Here is a 10,000-nt window from a genome sequence, read left to right on the forward strand (position 1 = left end):
ATTTAACACATTTCCTACACTGTTTTAGCTGTTTAAAGGTACAGTACGTTCGATGGTTCGATGGTCCGATTGTTCGGTTTTTATTCAATCGAACGAACCTTCGTAGGTTCGATGGTCCGTTCGGAAAATCCCCCCGAAGTTCGAATCCCTAAAACAGGGCTAGATTACAGCCCTAGCCAGCAGAGCGTGCAAGTAGGTTGATGAGTGCTTTCTGTACAGTATGTGGGGATGTGGCTGAAAAAGTACAAAGGTTGGGCCTTTAGCCAATGAGGGAGCAGTGTTCTCGGTGACGTCACCACCAACCAACAAGTGCGACCGGATACATATCAGGTCACTTACCCACATACATACAGACAGCACTCATCACCCTACTTGCACGCTCTGCTGGTCGCACTTGTTGTTTTCCTCGGAAAGTTATGCTAATTACCAGCCATATTTGGCTATGACGAGTGCACAAGGGACAATTTGGCACTTCCACAGAGTGCAGTCTATTTTCTTCTGGTGCTCCTAAATTTTATAAAGTGGGAGCACCGGTGCCACCAAGTACAAAAAGTTAATTTTGAGCTATAGCTACTGTAAGTTTTTCTTGAATAGGCCATTTTGGAAAACCGTAAAATGTTTGAACTTTTTTCAATATGTTATTAAAAAGAAAAAGAAACACACAAATATATGGAGTGTGTTGTGTAACCTCTGTGGTGTCAGGCGCAAACACAGCAGTCAGCTTCGTATGTATACAGGCACAAAAGGGGGCATGCCCAATTTGCCCATATATGGAGTTATGGACTGACAGATACAGAGATCTCCATACATGGGCAATTTGGGCATACCAACTTCCCTGGCAATTCCCTTCCTTTAAGTCATCACCTCAGTTTATTTCCTGTCCCCTCCCCTTCCTGCATCTCTTCCCTTTACTGTCCAGTACAGCAGGAAGGAACACCGTAGAATCATTTTCATAACAAAACTATGCATCCTGTTCAAGAGAGGCACATTATGATGATGACTGGCTGTCAGTAGGGCTGTCACAATTATTACATAATCGTCTAATCGTGATTATTTGACATTATCGCAATTATTTTGTCATAATCGTCATAATCGTGAATGTTGAAAAACTTCCGAAATAGTGGAAATAGCCGATCTACAAGCTCACAACGCGTCGCATCGCGACGCGTTGTGAGCTTGTAGATCGGCTATTTCCACTATCAAAGTTATTTTTTAAGTAGTAAGTTGTCAAATATGTCAGTAATTTCTTTGTATATTTAGGTTGTGTCATATCTACCATGTACAACTTCAAAGCCTAAAAGGCAAACAGAAATGTAATTAACAACGACAAAAACACAATTAAATCGTTAATCGCCAATTATTTGAGTGACAATTAATCGTCATGTAAAATGTCATATTGTGACAGCCCTAGCTGTCAGTGATTCCGGCAGCCACACCAGGAAGGAGTCGGTTCCACCGTAGCTTGTCTGCTTGGTAAAATGACGAGTCCCTGACTTGACATGTCACGATGTGCGTGAGGGAAAGGACAGCGTGGAGGGACAGTGGAGCTGGGAGGCAGACCGCTGTTTCCGTTTTTGTTTGGTCATTGGTTGAAACTAGCGGACTGGCTGGCTGAATGCTGCCCCCCCCCCCCCCCCCCACTCCCAACATCCACAACACATACAAACACACACACAAACATGCGGTTACTGGTCGCTAGGGTATTTGGAAGGATTAGGCAATTTTGTGTTTTTCGGAAGGATCTTTAAGGAATATGTCTGGATAAAGAAAAAGAAAATATCTGCTGAAATGTATACCGTTATTTACTTGTCAGCCACCTTGATGCTAAATAATGTAATGTTTTGAGCTTGGAGTTGCAACATAGGGATGCTGCCTGAGTGCCTGTATATAGTCACCTCCAAGCACTGGTCAGATTTATGCCGTTTAATGTTTGCTAAAGCCAAAAGAAAAGAAAAAAGAAAAGAAAGAATGTCTTAGAGACTCAGAAAGACCCGTTTGCAAATCACCTTTGCTTTGCAGTCTGAGCGTGTGAGCTGATTCAGCAGAATCATGTGTCTGTGTTTACGTTGTGCTTCGGCCCGCCATGAATCTAACATGAGCTCGCCAAACACAGAGCAGCCGGCCTCTGCAGTGGTCCTTGGTGAGGAGGTGAACATTGACAGCGAGAAGGAATGGAGACAGTCAAGAGGAACAACATGAGTGCATGAGAAAAGATACGTTATAGAGAGGAGTGAGAGGACATGTTCTGCTTCTCCCTCTAGCAGTGCTGTCTTTCCTGATGGCATTGTCTGTATCTGACTGGCAGTGCTGATGTCTCTTCTCATGACACTGACACACCGTTCACCTACTGTACTTACCGGAGTCTTCAGTTGCTGTCCTGTACTTCACAGGAATGTTTCCCTTCTCCATCATCCTCAACCCTGCCACCCATTCCCATTCCCCCTCTCCCTCTCTCTCTCTCTCTCTCTCTCTCTCCCTCCCTCTAAATTCAGTCCAGACACCAGCTTTAAATCTGGATTCTCTCTGCTTAACCAAACATATGGAATGCTACTGTAATGGAATGCTTCAAGTCTGGATTGCTCTTTGTGTGCACAAAAAGAGAGAGAGAGAGAGAGAGTGTGTGTGTGTGTGTGTGTGTGTGTGTGTGTGTGTGTGTGTGTGTGTGTGTGTGTGTGTGTGTGTGTGTGTGTGTGTGTGTGTGTGTGTGTGTGTGTGTGTGTGTGTGTGTGTGTGTGTGTGTGTGTGTGTGTGTGTGTGTGTGTGTGTGTGTGTGTGTGTGTGTGTGTGTGCATATGTTTGTGTGCAGGATTGTGGTGTGTACATTACACGCGTATGTTTGTATGTGTACACATGCACGTGCAAGCCTAGTGCATATTTTTTAGGTAAGAGTAGAGCGCTTTTGCGGTGATGATAATAATGATAATGGTGTATTTCTGTTGGTGCGTGCGTGTGTGTGTGTGTGTGTGTGTATGTGTGTACACTCAGAACAGAAGACATTGCCTGCCCAAAGCCTTAGCCAGATACAGCTGAATGGGGCCTTGTGTTGTTGCAGCCAAAACTGCTTGTCTGCTCATGCATGAGCCCATTGCAAAGCCTCAGAATGCGTCCCCATATCTGAGCAGTTAGCTCATTCTGAGCCCGTTAGCTCCACTGTGAATGCTCTCTCCTACAGTGATGGCATTGTCGGCTTGGCCGCAGCCAGGATCTCTGCCAACTGCCAAGCATAACAATGGTGAAAGGATGGCATGGGTATGTGTCTTGAGATTATGATGACTGTGGCTCCCGGGTTCACCAGATGTAACCTCATGCCCTGTTTGTGTCATGTGTCATTTCCAGAGAATGGAGATCTGTCTGGGATGAGAAGCCTAAGGTGCCACCCATAAGAGGCTGGAGAAAGTAAGTTTGTGTTGTACTTTTTCTATTTTTGTGTTTTGAAGTATTTTGTGTGTGTGTGTTCTGCTATCTTTGTGAGAAGAACCAAATGAGGCAAACGATGGAAAGTGAGGACCATATGACAGAAGGCAGGCATGTCGAGGCGATGTTTAAGGTTTGGTAGGGTTAGAGGTTCGGAGATGAATATAGTCGGTGGAAATCGTCGTCAGGTGAATGCCCTCACAGGTATAGCATTACACAGGTGCCTGTGTAGTCACTTGGAAGGCAGGGTCAGACTGTCGTTCTAGATTCTAAGGCCTACTGCCTTTCCCTGCTTCTTTTTCTTTTGTTCTCCTTCCTCCTCCAGCTCCTTCCTTCTTCGTCTTCTTCTTCTTCTTCTTCTTCTTCTTCTTCTTCTTCAGTCTTCTCTATACTGCCCTCCTTTTCCTCTGTTACCCTTCCCCTCCTCTGGTGCTCTTTGTGAGGCCGTTTCCTGTTGGGTACTAAAGCCGGCGCCATGCTTCCTTCCCTGTACCCTGAGCGCACACACACACACACACACACACACACACACACACACACACACACACACACACACACACACACACACACACACACACACACACACACACACACTCTCTCTCTCTCAAATGCATTCTGTATTCAGGCCGGCCAATGGACACATGCACACAAATGACTGTGTTCATTTTCACACATGGTTGTGCATGCACACACAGGTTACTGATCACCCTCAAACATGGGCAACTATGTTTGTTGGAACGCCCGGCCAAGCCGGGGGCATCTCAGAGGAATGGAACTTTACCCCTGCACCACACAGGCGCCCACAACACATTAATAGCAATACGTTTACATGCATTGCATTTCTGATCACTTGATCACCTCTAGCCAACCATTATTCACATTCACATGCCATTACAGACGGGCTTAATTGCTGATCAGTGAACAGCTGTACTGTAGAAATGGGTCGCAGTGGTCGTTGTGAGTTTATGTATTTCATCAGTCAGACCACAGCAGACAGGAATCAACAGATAAAATGTTGACCTGTCCCAGACAGTATTCTGACTGGCTAATGCAGGTAATTGTAAAAGAATAACAAAATAACAACAGAATTATTAACTATCTTTTATAAACACTTGGTGCATCAATGGGATATTGTGCTTTGCAAGGTTACCTGCTGAATAGCAGCAGCCGGTAGCTCACGTCTTGATGACGATAGCGCTTTTTTTTTACCTTGATAAAGGCCCTCCCGTCCGCTCATCTAGTTCCCCCATTGACTTTACTTACCTCTTTCTCCCTCGCAGCATCGTCATCGTTTTTTTGCTCGCTTTCTCTTTTCCTCTCCTCCTTTCCCCTCTCCCTCTGTCCATCAGCCAAGTGCTGCATTCTCACTGCAGTGGTGTGCTCTGCATTGTGAGCGCTCGCTCCACACAGTCACACATCGCTTTCACTGTACAGCAGTGGTGTAAAGTAACTAAGTACATGTACTCAGTTACCGTAAGTACCAATTGCAGGTACTTTCTTTTTTTACTTTACTGGAGTATTTACACATTTCCATACTTCTACTTCTACTCCACTACATCTCAGAGGCAAATATTGTACTTATACTCCACTATAATTATTTGAAAACTTTAGTTAGTTTAGTCACCCCAACAAGCACTTGGAATTGAAGGAGTTGAGGCATTACATTCCACACATTACAATCCACAAATAAATATTGTGAAAATCTACAAGCTCACAGCGCACGTTGTGAGCTTGTAGATCTGCTATTTTCAATATCTGGTTGAAAATCTTTTATAGTATAGTATATTTTCTATGTATTAATAAGGTTTTAAAAGTCCTTAAATTGTCACCGCACCGTCATCTGGGGACCCCTCAAAACAAAAATCATGTCTGCGGACCCCCCTGGAGCTCCTGAGAACCCCTGGTCTATTATCTCTATATACAATTTGAAACTGACAGAACGGTGCATTCGACATACATCGACATACATACATACAGACGTCCTCACGTCACACCAGCGCCATACGTGCTGACGTAGAGTCAACACCAGGCTAACAGTTAGCTAAACAAATGATGTACTCACGTTTGCATAGTCAATAGCACTACTGTCCACATTCCAGTACATTCCATCACTTAGGCACGAGTCCCGATCACATTAACATAATCTTCATGTATGTACATCCCATTACAGCAACGTAACGTTACTCTTTTTAATTCGCGGAGTTCTTCACCGGAAGTGCGTCCGGCCGTCAAATATGTCCGACCGGAAACGTGCTGCGGCACAATAGTTCCGCCACAATAGTTCCCCCCCCAAAACAATTTTTTTCCCCTTTTTTTTCCTTTTTTTTTTTCAAAAAACTTTTTTTTTTTTCAAAAAATTTCTTTTTTAAAAAAAACTTTTTTTTTAGCCATATGAGCTTTTCACGTTAACAACGAGGCGAGGGGGCGTAGATGTGAGCGGCGCTACGCGCCGCGAACCTCTAGTTACTCACAATGCACATTGAGCATCCACCCTGTTCAAGTCTCTCTCTCTCTCTCTCTCTCTCTCTCTCTCTCTCTCTCTCTCTCTCTCTCTCTCTCTCTCTCTCTCTCTCGACCTTTGTCCTGAGACAGTCACTGAATGTGTGTAGCCGCAGAGGGCTCCTGATGCCAAGGCTTAAGCTGGCAAGGCTCTGCCAAGCAAGTTCTTGCTGCGTTTGTATGTGATGATGTCTTGTGCAGGCCTGCAAGAGTGAGAAACGCTGCATATTAAAAGAGGCTTTTAAATGTATCTCTGAGGGGAGTGTGTGTAGGTTTCTCTCCCGCACACTTCACTGAGTGGATGTTGCATGTATATACTCTGTGTGTGTGTGTGTGTGTGTGTGTGTGTGTGTGTGTGTGTGTGTGTGTGTGTGTGTGTGTGTGTGTGTGTGTGTGTGTGTGTGTGTGTGTGTGTGTGTGTGTGTGTGTGTGTGTGTGTGTGTGTGTGTGTGTGTGTGTGTGTGTGTGTCTCTCTCTCTCTCTCTCTCTCTCTCTGTACATGCCTTTGATGCTTAAAGTGCACAGTAAATCACTGTAGATCACTGGTTCTCAATGTGTAACACTGAGAGTGTACAAATGGAACCGTAATAATGGGGATTTTGCAGAGTAGATTGGGGCTCCAGAAATCCACATATAAATGGGCGTCTGTGTCCTAAATAATGCATATCAAACTGTGTGTCCTTGACATTAAAAAGGTTGAGAATCACTGCTGTGCAGACTAGAGAACTTGACTGATCAGCTCCCACTGCCTCTGTGAGCCCCTGGGCTACTGGGGGAGGGGTGGATAGAGAGAATGAGTAAGGACAGAGCATAATAGCAGAGGTGGACAAGCACAGGTGGGGGTGGAGTGACATTGAGAGGAGGTGATGTGAATGTGGGGATGGGGATGGGACAGGAGAGATGAGGAGGAGAGAGAGAGTGGTGGAGAACACGAAGAGCAGGAGTTGAGGGAACAGTAATGCGGTGCTTCTGCTGTCTATGACCTTGGGTATTCAAGATGAGAAGAGATGGGGGTCACATGCTCCATAAACAATAACAAATAATATCAAGTTCTGTTAATAGAGTATCCACGAGTTTCCAACGCCCCATAGTGCATTGCGCAGACGTCTGTACCGAGCTTCCGGCGCCGATTTACAAGCTCACAACGGGCTGCATCTGCGACGCGACGTGAGCTTGTATGTCTGCTGTTAAACCCGGAAGTTTGGTCCCGATAGTCTCCAGCAAACTCCCGCGGAAACTTGTGGATATGAAGCATAATTAGAATAGACATATGAAATAGAAATAAAGCATTTAATAAAAAGAAAATCTGTAGATTTCTGTAGTACTGAATGTACTGCGGTTATTTCTTTAGCTTCAAAGTTAGTATTTTTTTATTGGATTGTGTTTACACAATGTCCTGAGACCAACCAAACCGCTGTTTTGACCTCACAGGCACCGTTACTTGTCAAACAGACGAGAAGATCCTCTGCTCCTCCCCTCCCTTTCTAGGCTCTCCTCTCCCTGCTCTGGTGCAGAGCAGAAGCCGTTTGACAAGTAAGGGTGCCTGTGAGGTCAAAACAGTGGTTTGGTTGGTCTTAGGACGTTGTGTAAACACAATCCAATAAAACAATACTAACTTTGAAGCTAAAGAAATAACCGCTCTAGCCTAAGGACTATCTACTCTGTTAGTTATGAGAGGGCCCGCGAAATCTAGCAAAAGGGGCAGCTATGAAGAAAATCGACTAAAGCATGTAAGAAGGGGTATGATAAAAGGCAGATTTAACCCTATATCTGTTTTGGTCTGAACGACTCCTTTAAGGCCTTCGGTATGGCGTTCCACATTTTAGCGGTATAGCAGGAGAACACATTTTATTTTACCCTTTGTTTGAGTCGAATCAGGGTTGAACGTGATCTGTGGAGCTGCCTCTGGTGTTGTAATTGTGGACATCCTTGACATTTTAGAAGTATTTTGTCAGGTACATGGACATCTTAGTGGTGTAGTGTATCTTGTACACCAGGTCAGACAAGAAAAGACCAAAGGGTAAAGAAAGAATTCAACATAGCTTTACTGACTTGTGTTCACCAGTCAACGTCCTGCCTGCAGTTGGCCAAAGTAAACAGCATGTTGCCAAGGTGGAGTCACTAGCATTGTCATCTCTCTGTCCCACTCCCCCTCTATGTCTGTCTCACTCTCTGTCTGTCTGACAGTTGCATAGGCATTATTCACTCAACAAGCAAACACACACACACACACACACACACACACACACACACACACGCTCGCTCTAGCACGCACAGTCGCACACACACACGCTCGCTCTAGCACGCACACACACGCACGCGCACACACACACACGCACGCACGCACGCACGCACGCACGCACGCACACACACACACACACACGGACACAAGCACACACACACACACATACACACACACACACACACACACACACACAAACACGGACACACACGGACAGTTAACAGGGTTATCAGCTGTTGATAGTTGTCCTTCGTGGTTCCCAGGTGATGAGAGCCATCGTGTCGTCATGTTTGCTTATCGGTGTGAATTGGTGGCACACACACATTCCTCCATAAGCAGGTCAGAGCTATAATAGATACCCACACGTACACACACAGCATATCTCTGCTCATCATTGGCTCATATAAGTGTTCCAGTTGACATCTGCTGATACCTGAGAATGTTTGAACAGCTGTATGAAGAGGTTTTAAATAGTGTTTGTCCTGACTACGCTGTCTGTTAATGGGCTGTGGCCAAAGACTGTAAAAAGTATGTCGCTCTCCAGCTGGATTTACGAGAGAACGGTTCTGTCATTTTAATAAGGTTGCCTTTTTTTAACCGATGTTCCTATTCAATGTGAATTAACAATGAGCGAATAGGCAGGAGTTGAGAGTGTCACGTTAAAGGACAACTTCAAAAGGAACGGCTCGCGACCTTTGTTGCACGTCATCCACCAAAACGGCCATCATCTCTCTTTCTCTCAAGTGTACAGAAATGTACACCTTTTTTCCCATTATCATTCAGTCATTCATATAGCAAAAACCTGATGAAAGGTATGGGTATGTTGTAGGCTACACTACTTCCTCTGCTGTAGAGGGGTTTTGTTCCAAACAGAGGACCTGTTGTGTATTTAAGAAAAAGGCCTGTTCTCTCTCCGACTGCCCCAAGGCTGCTTGCGGCTCATATTAATGATGTCACGGTGTGGCTGGTGCTCCATGTGGGAGGGGTGCTGTCACAGCCTTGTTAGATCTGACTAACATAATAACAATGACTTCTGCCATTGCTTCCCTGTGCTTCCACAATAGGGGCTTCCCATGGTTTCACACTACCAGATAGTGAAACCATAGAACTCACACACACACACACAATCACTCTCAAACTCATACACAGGGTGAGAAATTATCTTTAAAAATGTTGGCTGTGTTATGGTAAGCCCGTCTACCAGCCACTTTGGCAGGATATCAGCCATTGTTTGGTTGGTAAAGTAGGGAAAGTGTGGCAGCTGAATTTAAGAATGCACCAGTCATTGTGGCCGGTGGACAAAAATAATAGTTTCCTGCCCCATTTGTAAACACCACATCCTCTGTAACAGCTCCCTCTCTGGTGACAAGTTGGAAGTACACATGACATGTTCTTTTTTTTGTGCTGTAATCCTCCAGATTATGACTCTCGGACTCCCACTCCCAGTCACATATCCTCCTGGTGAGCTATTAATGACCACCACCACACTGATTCACTGTCCCCCATTTGGCCTATAAATATCTCTCTGGCTATAAGTCTGACACTGAATGCAGCTCTTAGTCCAATCCACTTTCTGTCAACAATCCTGATGTCTTGTAACTTCCATTGCCATATCCAAATACATTCTTTACCTATTGTTTTTAATTACAAGGGGCTATTTATTTTTATGTTTTATTATGTTGATCTAGGGTGGGATAATATGGCATCCAAACAGATAAGACACCTAGTGCAAATACTGTGGATGTGCTCAGCTTTGTTCGCTTTTCAGTTTGAAACACCAGAATATGTTATTTTTCATTTCCCCAAATGTCTGTGGTGGAGTGTTTGCATAGCATATAGGGATGG

At 44.7% G+C, this 10,000-nt stretch overlaps 1 protein-coding gene across 1 annotated transcript in view; it reads left to right on the top strand.

Annotated features, from left to right (window-relative positions):
- Positions 1-10,000, top strand: part of luzp1 (leucine zipper protein 1) — a 66,505-nt gene that overhangs the window by 25,073 nt on the left and 31,432 nt on the right. Inside the window, exon 2 of the mRNA XM_080750090.1 lies at positions 3,337-3,396. The gene's annotated coding sequence lies outside the window, so the exon portion shown is untranslated. The remainder of the gene's footprint in view (positions 1-3,336; positions 3,397-10,000) is intronic.

The sequence above is a fragment of the Nannobrachium achirus genome (genome assembly GCF_963921795.1).
Source record: "Nannobrachium achirus genome assembly, chromosome: 20".
Taxonomy (NCBI): Eukaryota; Metazoa; Chordata; class Actinopteri; order Myctophiformes; family Myctophidae; genus Nannobrachium; species Nannobrachium achirus.